At 37.8% G+C, this 11,242-nt stretch overlaps 1 pseudogene; it reads right to left on the reverse strand.

Moving 5' to 3' along the window:
* Positions 1-8,479: 8,479 nt before the first annotated feature.
* On the reverse strand, positions 8,480-9,831 carry LOC122751169 (annotated as a pseudogene).
* Between the last annotated feature and the right edge of the window lie 1,411 nt (positions 9,832-11,242).

The following is an 11,242-nucleotide window of genomic DNA, read 5'->3' on the forward strand; positions in this document are numbered from 1 at the left end:
GTCTAAGGGTTTTCCAAATGAAAGAACAATGGAAGTAATAAAGGAATGAAGGAAAAAAGGTGGAAGGAAGAACAATAATTTATCCTTACTGGCATCCAGACACAACTGAATTTGGAGAATAAAATTATAGAAGAGATATATTGTTCTCAATGAACTTATCTTCTAATAGGATGAGACAACAGGTATGGGTATTATTACCAATAAAGGCAATTTCAAATTAACAATCCAGGTTCAAACGTGACTAGGGTGAAATAGCTTGGTTGGGTCTGTGGTCAATTAAATAGTGATGTTTGTTTTATTATAATAATCTTGCCTTAGGAGGGAAACAAGGCCCCTACAGTGACTAGTCCATGGATTTCATATGAAAGGTTAAAGAAGTAACAGTGGTAGGTTGGGAAATACTTAAGAAATTAAAAGTATTTGTTATCTGGAATGAAGAAAACAGCAGCATAGCTTATAGATTTAAGATCAGCTCTAATGTCAGTTCTAAATATGACATACTCTACCAATTTAAATTATTGAACTGGTACAGAAATTATTTTATATAATGATATGTGCTAGTACTACATTGTAAGCCTTATGGAAATGTGAATATGTAAGCTATTATTATTATTATAATACTGCATTTAAATTAGAATTAGGAATCAGAAGAAATGGAGGAGTTATTCCTCATGTCACACTTTCATCATTTACAATGTCCTCTCTAGGATTTTAGGATACAATTTCCAATACTTTCATACACAATCTTTCAGCAACTTGTTCCCTATTCACATATGAAAAATAAGACAAAATTGCATTTATAAGCAATTTCTTAATATTAAATTTGAGTTATATATACAATTAATTTTCAAAGTTGGATTATGGACAGCTAAAGGAATTTCTGAAATCAAATACAAATTATTTAAAAAATACTTAGCCTTGTATTAGAGATCTTCTAAAATCTTACTCCTTTTCACAACCTTACTTTTCAACTAAAGTAGAATACCACAAGCTGATGAACAAAACTGTCACCACAAAGAATGCCAACTCCTACAAGCCAACTCCAGCAAAAGCCTGAATAATGTTCAAGAACTGAAATGAAAACCCTAGTGATATCTTCCAGCCAGGATTTCCAAATAGGCAAGCAGAAGACCACAGAAAGTAGGAAAATTACATCTCTATTAAAGCAGGAAATATCATCATCTATAGGGCAGGTACAACCTATGAGATTCTGTGTCTAGAGCCAACAAGAGCAATGGCTTCCCATGATAAAGCCTCAGGGTCATCAGAAAACTTGAGTGGACAGTATGGAAGACTCAGTGAGCAGTAACATGCAATAGCCTGAAACCCTAGACTTAAAGAAGTTTCAGGTTCCCAGCTCTTTCTCATGAAATATTATAGAGCTCACTGAAGATCAAAAGCTATGAACCACAAGATCCAGAGGAAGCTCAAATAGGAAGTAGAGGTCAGAGTAATAAGCCATGAGTTAGAGGATGGGTCCAAGCAAGGCATACTACCCTCTCCAAAGGCATAATAGCAGATTTTGACCCTGATACAAACTCTCAGTTAAGGAAATAAAGCTGGAGAGACAAGTAATGTAAGGAAAAAAAAAGACTTACAATCAAGACTAAAGCTAAAGATCTTCCTAAATCAAATAATTACTCCACTCCAATTGTAAACAGAAATTCAAAGAAATACAAAATATTCCATGAAGTCTGTATGAATGCCTAGAAGTTGACAAGAAATTTTATTAAGCAAATAATATGTGGTAAGCACTATATATTATAAATAATAATATGCTAAGCACTATACAACTTATAGGTGATACAAAGAAAGCCAAACATAATTCCTACCTTTAAGGAGCTCATATTCTATTAGGACAGACCTCATGCAAACAATTACATGCAGAAATACACAAGATTATAATGTGGTAATAATCTCAGAGAGAAGACACTATAATTAAAGGTGAAGGTTTCTTGAATATTTGAATACTTTAGCCTATACTTGAAGGAAGTCAGGAGATTGAGGTAGGACAAGAGAATACATGAAGCTGTTGGACAAGTTTATACAAAAATCAAGTATAAAAAGATTTCAGAAATAGGAAGGAGCTAGGTTATATACCCACACGTTGAAATCTATGTGGAAAGTGGAAGCAATACACACTGGAATTTTTAAATAGGGTTTTGAGTTGGTTGCACATACACTTTAGGATTCAAGAATGACACATGTTGAAGGGCTTGGTTAATATGAGGTTGGGGATCTCATGAAGAATAGAAATGGTTGGGTTTTTTTTGTTTTGTTTTGTTTTGGGTTTTTTTGTTTTTGTTTTTGCAGGGCAATGGGGGTTAAGTGACTTGCCCAGGGTCACACAGCTAGAAAGTGTCAAGTGTCTGAGGCTGGATTTTAACTCAGGTACTCCTGAATCCAGGGCCAGTGCTTTATCCACTGCAACACCTAGCCACCCCCAATAGTAATGTTTTTTAAAGGAAGGATTTTAAGGGGAAAGAAAATTGAAATCAATTGGAAATCCATGTCAAAATATGCAATAAGCAATTGAACATTATGTGTGAATTTAGGGCTGGATAGCTAGATGTAAGTCATCTACACAGAGATAATGGCTGAATGGATGAAGGTGATGATATCGCTCTAGCATTTGAATGGTTTTATAAGACTCTGTGACAGGCATGTAACTTCATTGTTCTGCCCTATTTTCCAAAGACTTTCTCCCCAAGTGCCAGCCTTCACTCAGTCTCCAATACACTTTCTGTATGTGCGGTCTTTTTTAGTCCATTTGAACATGGATTCCTTTTGTACACAAATCTTTGCTATCAAACTGTGGTATAAAATTTATTATTATAAGGTGTTGGGGTGGAGCCAAGATGATGAAGGAAAGACATTAAGTCGACAGAGTTCCTCACACATTTACCCCAAAAATAGCAATAAAAGAACCCCTAGAGCAGCAAAACCCACAAAAAGACAAGCTGAGATTATTTTCCAGCCAAAGACAGATTAAAGAGTGCTGTGTTGGGCTGCAAACATAGTTCAGACACATGATCATGTTGACAAAGACACCAGGCATGCTTGCCAGAGGGACTTGCCTCTGAGCCTCCAAATCAGCTGCAACACCTGTGTCTTCTAGAACTAAACTTATTGTTGGGTGAGAGGGCTGAACACCTGGATTGGTGGGGGGACTTTGAAGAGAAAGTAGGAGAGATAGAAGGAAGATTTAGAGTGGTGAAGGAAAGAATGGAAAGAGCAATAAGAGCAGTGTAGGAGAGTCATGAGAAAAAAGTCAACAGCTTGAAAAGCCAAATGAAAAAGGAGATACAAAAGCTCTCTGAAGAAAATTATTGCCTAAGATTTAGGATTGAATAAATGAAACCTAGTGACTTTATGAAAAACCAAGACACAGTAAAGCAAAAGCCAAATGAATAAAAACCATACAGGGAAATATTAAATGTCTCCTTGGAAAAACAGCTGACCTGGAAAATAGATCCAGGAGACATAATTTGAAAATCACTAGACTACCTGAAAACCATGACCAGAATAAAAGTTTAGACAGCATCTTCCAAAAGATCATCAGGGAACATTGCCCTGGTATTCTAGAAGCAGAAGGTAAAATAGAAATAGAAAGAATTCACTGATCACCTCCTGAAAGAGATCCCATAAAGCTAACCTCCAGGAATATTATAGCCAAATTCCAGAGCTCCCAGTTCAAGGAGAAAATATTTCAAGCAGTTAGAAAAAAGGAATTAAAATATTGTGGAGCTCCAATAAGGATAAAACAAGATCTAGCAGCATCTACATTAAAGACCCGGAGGGCAAGGAATATGATATTACAGAGGGCAAAGGAACTGGGGCTACAGCCAAGAATCATGTACAGCCAAGAATCAAATACAAGACACTAGAGAAGCATAAAAAGGTAAACAGGAAAAGGAAATCATGAGTTACATTAAAAGATAAATCTGTTTACATTCCTAAATGGGAAGATAATTCTTTGAACTCATAAGAACTTTGTCAGTATTAGAGTAGCTGAAAGGAATACATTTAGACAGAGGACACAGGTCTGAAATGAATATGAAGGGATGATATCTGTAAAGCAAACTTATTTTTGCTTTATCCTTGCTCTTTGTGGGGCAAACAGGGTGAGCTGTCTTATGTCTGGGGCCAGATTTGGTCTCTGGTCTCCTGGGGCAAGGGCTGGTGCTCTGTCCACTGTGCCACATAGCTAACCCATGATGACATCTTTAAAATAGGGTTGAGGGGTAGGAGGAATTCACTGGGGGAGGACAAATATGGGAGAGGTGGGCTGTAGAGAGTTGGCTCACATAAAGGAAACAAGAAAAAACTTATGGAGGGGAGGGGAAGAAGGGGAAGGAGTAAGGAAGTGAGTGGGCCTTACTATCATCAGAATTGGCTCAAAGAGGGAATAACATACATACTCAAGTGGGTATAGTACTGTATTTTTTCCCTGAGGGAAAGGGGGAGAAGAAGGATGTAAGAGGAGGGAGGAGAAGAGAGGAAGGAGGGAAAGGCAGATTAGGGGAGGGAGCAGTAAAAAGCAAAACACTTTTGAGGAAGGTAAAGATGTTTTGCATAACTGCACATGTATGACATATTGAATTGCTTGATTTCATAGGGATGGTTGAGAAGGGAGGGAGGAAGAATTTAGAACACAGAATTAGTTCAATGACCTTAATCTCATCAGAGTGGGATCAAAGAGGGAGTTATTCCCTCCTTGTTTGGAGGAGTAATCTATTTCACATTACAGGTAAGCAGGAGGGGAAGAGGATAATGAGGGAAGGATGAAAGAAGGGAGAAAAGAGCACGGGGGGCTGTCAGAAGTAAAAAACTTTTGAGGAGGAATAGGGTAAAAGAAGATAGAAAATAGAATAAATGTCATGGGAAGGGAATAGGATGGAGGGAAATAGTTATGATGATTGACTATAATGGCAAAACATATGGTACCTACTCTGCTGGGCTATTGTGAAGAAAATTTTTTGTCAAGTTTAAGGTACTATAGAAAAGTTATGATGAACAGGATGCTATCAGAAAAACCTGGAAAGACCTATATGAAATGAAGCAGAGTGAAATGTACTGTATACAAAATAATAGCAATAGTGTAAGATGATCTGCTATGAAGCACATGGTTATTTTCAGCAAGGCAATGATCCAATACAACTCTGAAGGACTTATGAAAATTGCAATCCATCTACAGAGAAACAACTAATGATATCTGAAAACAGAGTGAAACACATTTTTTGGACAATTCCTTAATCTGAAGTTTTGTTTTTATCTTTTTTCTCTTACAACCTAGCTAATTTGGAGATGTTTTCCATGAGTACTCATGTATAACTTATATTGAATTGCTTGAGTTCTTGGTGTTGAAGGGTGGGAAGGGAGGGAGGAAGAGAAATTTGAACACACAGTTTTAAAAAATTGATGTTGAAATTTGTTTCTACATTTAATTTGGAAAATAAAATCATAAACAGAAGAAAATAAGTTGTTAAGGCTATTTTCTTAACACCACTTGTTTCTTTGAAGAACTATCATTTGCATATTTTCCCAAAGTAAATTTTATACATATATATGTGTAATATATACGGATGTTTAATAGACATAATAAATTTGAAGCTACTTATTTGCTATATCTCTGTGTCTACCTGAAAAATTTGTCTCTGCTCTGTCTCTCACATGTATAATCTACATAATTTGCTTGTCTTCTCAAGGAATGGTGGGGAGGGGCAATAGAGAAGAATAGAATTTAGAAAACTCAAAATTTAAAGAAAAAGAATATTGAGTAGTTTGTCTTTTTTTTTCTTTCTAAAACTCAGTTTATAGATGTGGAACTAAGGAAAACAGAGTGGATTACACAGCCAGTAAGTGTCTGAGGCCAGATTTTAAATTTAAGTTGAGTCTTCCTGACGTTACACCCAGCATTCTTTCTGTTGTGCTACCTAGCTGCTCATGTTATCACTTAATGTACAGCAAAAGACCCAATTTCTTAAGATATTAAAGTGTGTAAAAGGAGAACATATCCATGCATTTCCATATCCCTCTATGAGGGAGGTAGATGAAGGAAAGGGGAAAAAAAAGAATATTTAAAAGAAAGTATGTTGGGGGCAGCTGGTTGGCTTAGTGGATAAAGCACAGACCCTGGATTTAGGAAGACCTGAGTTCAAATCCAGCCTTATTGATCTGCTCATGAATCTCAAGCAGATGGCTTCCCATCAATCATCAGCCAGCAGATAAAATTACCTCAAGGCAAAAACATTTTGAGGTGCTGTTGTACTATCATTAGCTCCAAAATACCACCCCCTTCCCATAAAAGTGCGCTACCTGATTGTGGTCACATGGTCACTCCTATAACTATGAACTGCATCTGTGTTCACAAGATGATCACAAATTTAGAGTACCATGGAAGTATGGCTTAATTTTTCTAAAGAAATGCATGATTTTCGGGCAGCTTGGTGGTGCAGTGGATAAAGCACCAGCCCTAGATTCAGGAGGATCTGAGTTCAAATCTGACCTCAGACACTTAAAACGTACCAGCTGTGTGACCCTGGGCAAGTCACTTAACCTTCATTGCCCAGGAAAAAAAAAAAAGCTTGATTTTCATATTACAGGACTTTTACTTCCTTCTTCTAATAGAATCTATGAGTTGTTTTCATAGGCACATCACCTCCCCTATCATATCTTCCAAATACCCTATATTCCAATGACTCTGACTTCCAAGACACACCATCTCCAGACTGCATATTCTTTGGCTTTTTCCCATGCCTATAATTGTCTTCTTCCTCATCTCCATTTACTGGCATCTTCAAGTCTCCTGTAAATATCTGTTTTGATGTTAGAATTTGATATGCTTGAGAGTAGGGGTTAGCTTTTAGCTTTATTTTTATCTCCAGAATTTAGCACAGTGCAGACCCATAGAAGGCATTTAATAAATATTTGTAGATTTCAACTGTTTAGTTAGGCTCCCAGGATCTGTTCCTCCTCTGAACTCAACTGTTAATTATTAAGGCTAGCTCTCACTTGAATCCATTAAAACAATGTAAATATTTTTGAAGCTACTTATTTTCTATATCTCTGTGTCTATCTGAAAAGCTTGTCTCTGCTCTGTCCTGGATGTTCAGTTTCCAAATAGCCAAGTACATCTGCTAGTAACATGGCTATAAATGTGTATGTGTATGTATGTATGTGCCTTACAAAACGAGTGAGCTCAGTTTTTGCAAAGCAATCAGGGGCATAGCCAAACTTCTTGCTTCAAATTTCAAACTTCAAATCTCATTGATCCTTCCAAATGAGTCAACAAAAGTTCCAAACATTTTAAAGTAACAAAACATTTTGTAACATGTATCTGTACTTTGTCTTAATAGTTTATTGTCTCTATTATCTGTCTCTTGACTTCTGTGATTTTATCAATTGCTGGTTGATGATGGAGAAGGAGGGAAGAATTAGTCAGCTGGCCAGAGACCAATTATTTTCTCACCATATGTCAAGTTCTTCATAAAATTTGAAGCTTTGCATCAATGCAAGCCATTTATATATTTTTTCTCTTATTTCCTGATGAATTATTTTTATTGTTATACTGATAACTATGAATTTTTTAAGCCAAGGGTATCCATAAGCTGATTCTATCTAAAAAAAAAAAAAAGAAACCTAGTGAGTTTTTATGTTCCCATAAGGGAATTCAATCAGAGGTGAAAGAAGAAAAGCCATGATTTGCTTCCTTTCAGTATGCTATGATAAAAATATAGACTAAGAAGGACCTTTTAAATGCATTTTAGTGAGTATGCAATTTGGTAACAACTGGTGAAATTGAGGAAGCATTCAAGGATAACATTGTAATAGTGCTTAGAAATTTGACACCAGCACGAATATCTAACTGTGGCAAATTGATTGTCATCTTTAGTGATTTTGTACAACAAGTGAATGTGCTGGTCTATAAAGCAAAATGAGAAAGTTTAGGAACACTGAGAATTGTTTCTTTTTTTTTATTGTAATGTCACATTTTTAATGGTGGTTTAGAAAATCACTTTGAATTTGAAACTACAAATGAGCATGTGGATGTTTGATATCTTTTAGAAATGCCGGCTCATTTCTAATTTTGCTTATTTATAAAGCACAAAAGGAAACAATTCATAACATTAAACAAGTTAATTTTGTTGACAAAAAAAGACAAATTTTAAACTCTTCCCTTTGGCCAATGGATAGGAAATAACATGATATCTGGTCATTAGCAGATGAGACAATTGATATGAGGTACATCACCATATACATATATACATACATACATACATACATGTATATATATGTATATGTGTGTATGTGTATGTATGCATGTATGGGTATATATATATATATATATTTACAGTCACATACACAGATTGGTCGACTTCCAGGGGCTGGGGGGGTTGAGGTCAAAGAAGAACACATTGAAAGGATTTGCACAAGCTTCCCCAGGAAACAGGGACCTCGTGGGGCGCCGCTGGACTGCCTAGAACTCCTCCTCCTCCCCAGTGACGTGGTTCTGCTTTTTCCGGACCTTCCAATGCAGACACTCGGCCAGGCTCTCAAACCAGTCATGCACAGGGTCCCGGAAACAGATGGAGGGGAGAGGGTAGCAAGAGGTAGTGAGGCTGATACTGCCTCCATGGCAGATTTCTTGTCTCTTTCGCCCATCAAATGACACCCAGGCTGTGTTCCTAGCTTCCGGTGACAGTGTGATCTTGAGGTCCACGAAGGCAGGCACCAGGATGGGCCGGAAGGACAGTGAGTGGGGGCAGGGACGTTTGGGTGGATCATGGAGGCTCCTGCAGCAGCAGCAGGGTAGGCTATGCTGCTCCCCGTGGGCGTGGACACAATCACTCCATCCCCTTGGACTGTAGTTATCCGGTGTCCATAGAGATAAACCTCGACATTAGAGAGGTATGAGAAAGGACCCCGATCGATCACCACGTCATTTAGAACCTGGTAGTGCATAATCTGCTTGCTGCTCTCTTTTTCCAGGCTGGGAGACAACACTCCGTTCTCGTCGATGCTGTTCTGGATCATGGCCTTCTTCTCCCGGGATCCTTGACGACCTTTACCTTGAGCCTGCTTCGAAGAAAGATAGCGGCATTTCCTTCTATCACCTGAGTAACTTGGGACTGAAAGTCCTCAAAGTTGAAAGGGGTGAGGAAACCGAGAGATCCCAGGTGGAAGGCCATCACTGGAGGCACGCTGCCCTGGAAAAGTGAAGAAGCATAAAACAAGGCCCCATCTCCTCCCAGGCAGATGAAGAAGTCTATCTGATTCGAGATGTCGTCATAATCTTCCTTGAAGGTGCAGAATTTCTTCTTCACGGCTTCAAAATGTACATCATTTATTATGGCAGGGTCTTCTAAAACTTATTTTTTCTACATAAACAATCATGTTGTTTTCCTCCATAAGGTACACAACAGAGGGCTTTAAAAGGCGGCAGGAGACTGGCTTCTCGTATCTTTTTTTATTACAAGGACACTCTTTGGAGATTTGTTCCATGTCAACCGCTGGCTTCCTGGATCCTGAATGTACATGATAGTCTTGGGGTTCTGCAGCATACAAGCCTTTGGACCAAAAGTGATCACTGGGCATGGCCCATGCAAAGAACGGGTCCTCCTGAATTCTTTAGTTCTCCCTAGGGCAGGTGAGACAGACAAACTCCGTGACTTGGCGCGACCCCGGATGGGATTCCCATAGCTCCAGCCCACATCTCCGTGACATGCTGAACAGAGGAAAGAGGCTGAATCTGGATTCAACTCTGCTCAGACTGATTTTTTCTTGTTCCATCTCCATAGTGGATAAAAGGGAACTTCCATCAGGAAGACACTGACGACACTCGGCCGCAGCCGCCTACACCTGTACATTCCCGGGGTCCCCTGGCCGCCCCCTGGGCTCGTCCAGGGGTCCCGCGCCGGACCGTCGCTACTTCCAGGTCTGCGCCACGACCTGTGGCTGCCCCCTGGTCACCCGGAGTAGCAGCAATAGAAGCCGGAGCTGCAGCCTCGGTGGCGGCGCCTGCGGCTGAACCTTCACTGCGCCAGAGAATTGTTTCTAATGGCCTGAATAGTATTTAGATCTCTTTTGTAATTTTTGGAGGTCTATCAGCTCCATATTTTTAAATCTACGAAGCAATTATCATACTTTGAGTATTTGATATTACATAATTGGATTATAGATCCGAAGTTGGAAGAAACCTCAAGAAATTCAATTTGAGGGAAGTCCCTCAAATTACAGTTAAGGCCACAGATCCTGTGACTTTCTCATAACACAAATATTAATTATGAGTTGTTAACAGACTCTGTAGTTTGAGAGCCAATGGTCTTTTCAATGAATTATACAATTGATATTTATTTATCTTATGTTGGTTTTCCTTTTGATTTGCATTATATTATGATGATTGCATGGTACTTTGTATGTGAAACCAATGTAAGTATATCTGTGTAGAGAGTGGGGCCATGAAAAGTGGTGAAAGCTTTGGAAAGAAGTAATATTAATTAAATGGATCCATTTAATAGAAGACAGGTTATGTTCTTTTTGTACATTATGCCAGAAATGAAAACTAAGCAGATGTTTGATAATTTTAATGCAATAAAATGATAACTGATGCATATTTATTTATGTAACTGGAATTGCATGATTTGTTACAATGTCAATTTTAAATGACATAAACTTGCTTTGGAAGGTAGAACTTGTAGTAGTTATATTTTGTCTTATATTCAAATGTTAGACTATCTTGATTTGATACATTTATATTAATAAAGTAGATCAAATTAATACTAAAATTATTTCTGATGGTGTTGCCATAGTGATGTTTCAAAAACTCACAAAAGAGGTAGTAGTTTGCTTCCTGAAGTACTCATAAAATACACAGTAAAATGAGGTGTTTTGCATACTAGAGCACTGGACTTGCAATCAGGAAGAACAATATTTAAATCTTGCCCCAAACATTTATTCCTGATGCTAGATCGGTCCCTTAGTCTCTCTAAGTTTGTTTACTAACCTTTCACTTGGGGATACTAATAGCACTCACTTTAGAGAATTATTTCCAGAATCAAATGAAATAACATATGCAAAACACTTTGCAAAGCTTTAAATTATATATAAATGCTAGTGGTGATAATGATCACGATGACATTGTACCATGCTAGGGAATAAAAACACATCAGTTACTCAATCAATATGAGATAAAGAGTCCTTGTTCTCAAGGAACTTAGATTCTATCAACAAAAATTATTGA

This window comes from Dromiciops gliroides, chromosome 3 (genome assembly GCF_019393635.1).
Source record: "Dromiciops gliroides isolate mDroGli1 chromosome 3, mDroGli1.pri, whole genome shotgun sequence".
NCBI lineage: Eukaryota > Metazoa > Chordata > Mammalia > Microbiotheria > Microbiotheriidae > Dromiciops > Dromiciops gliroides.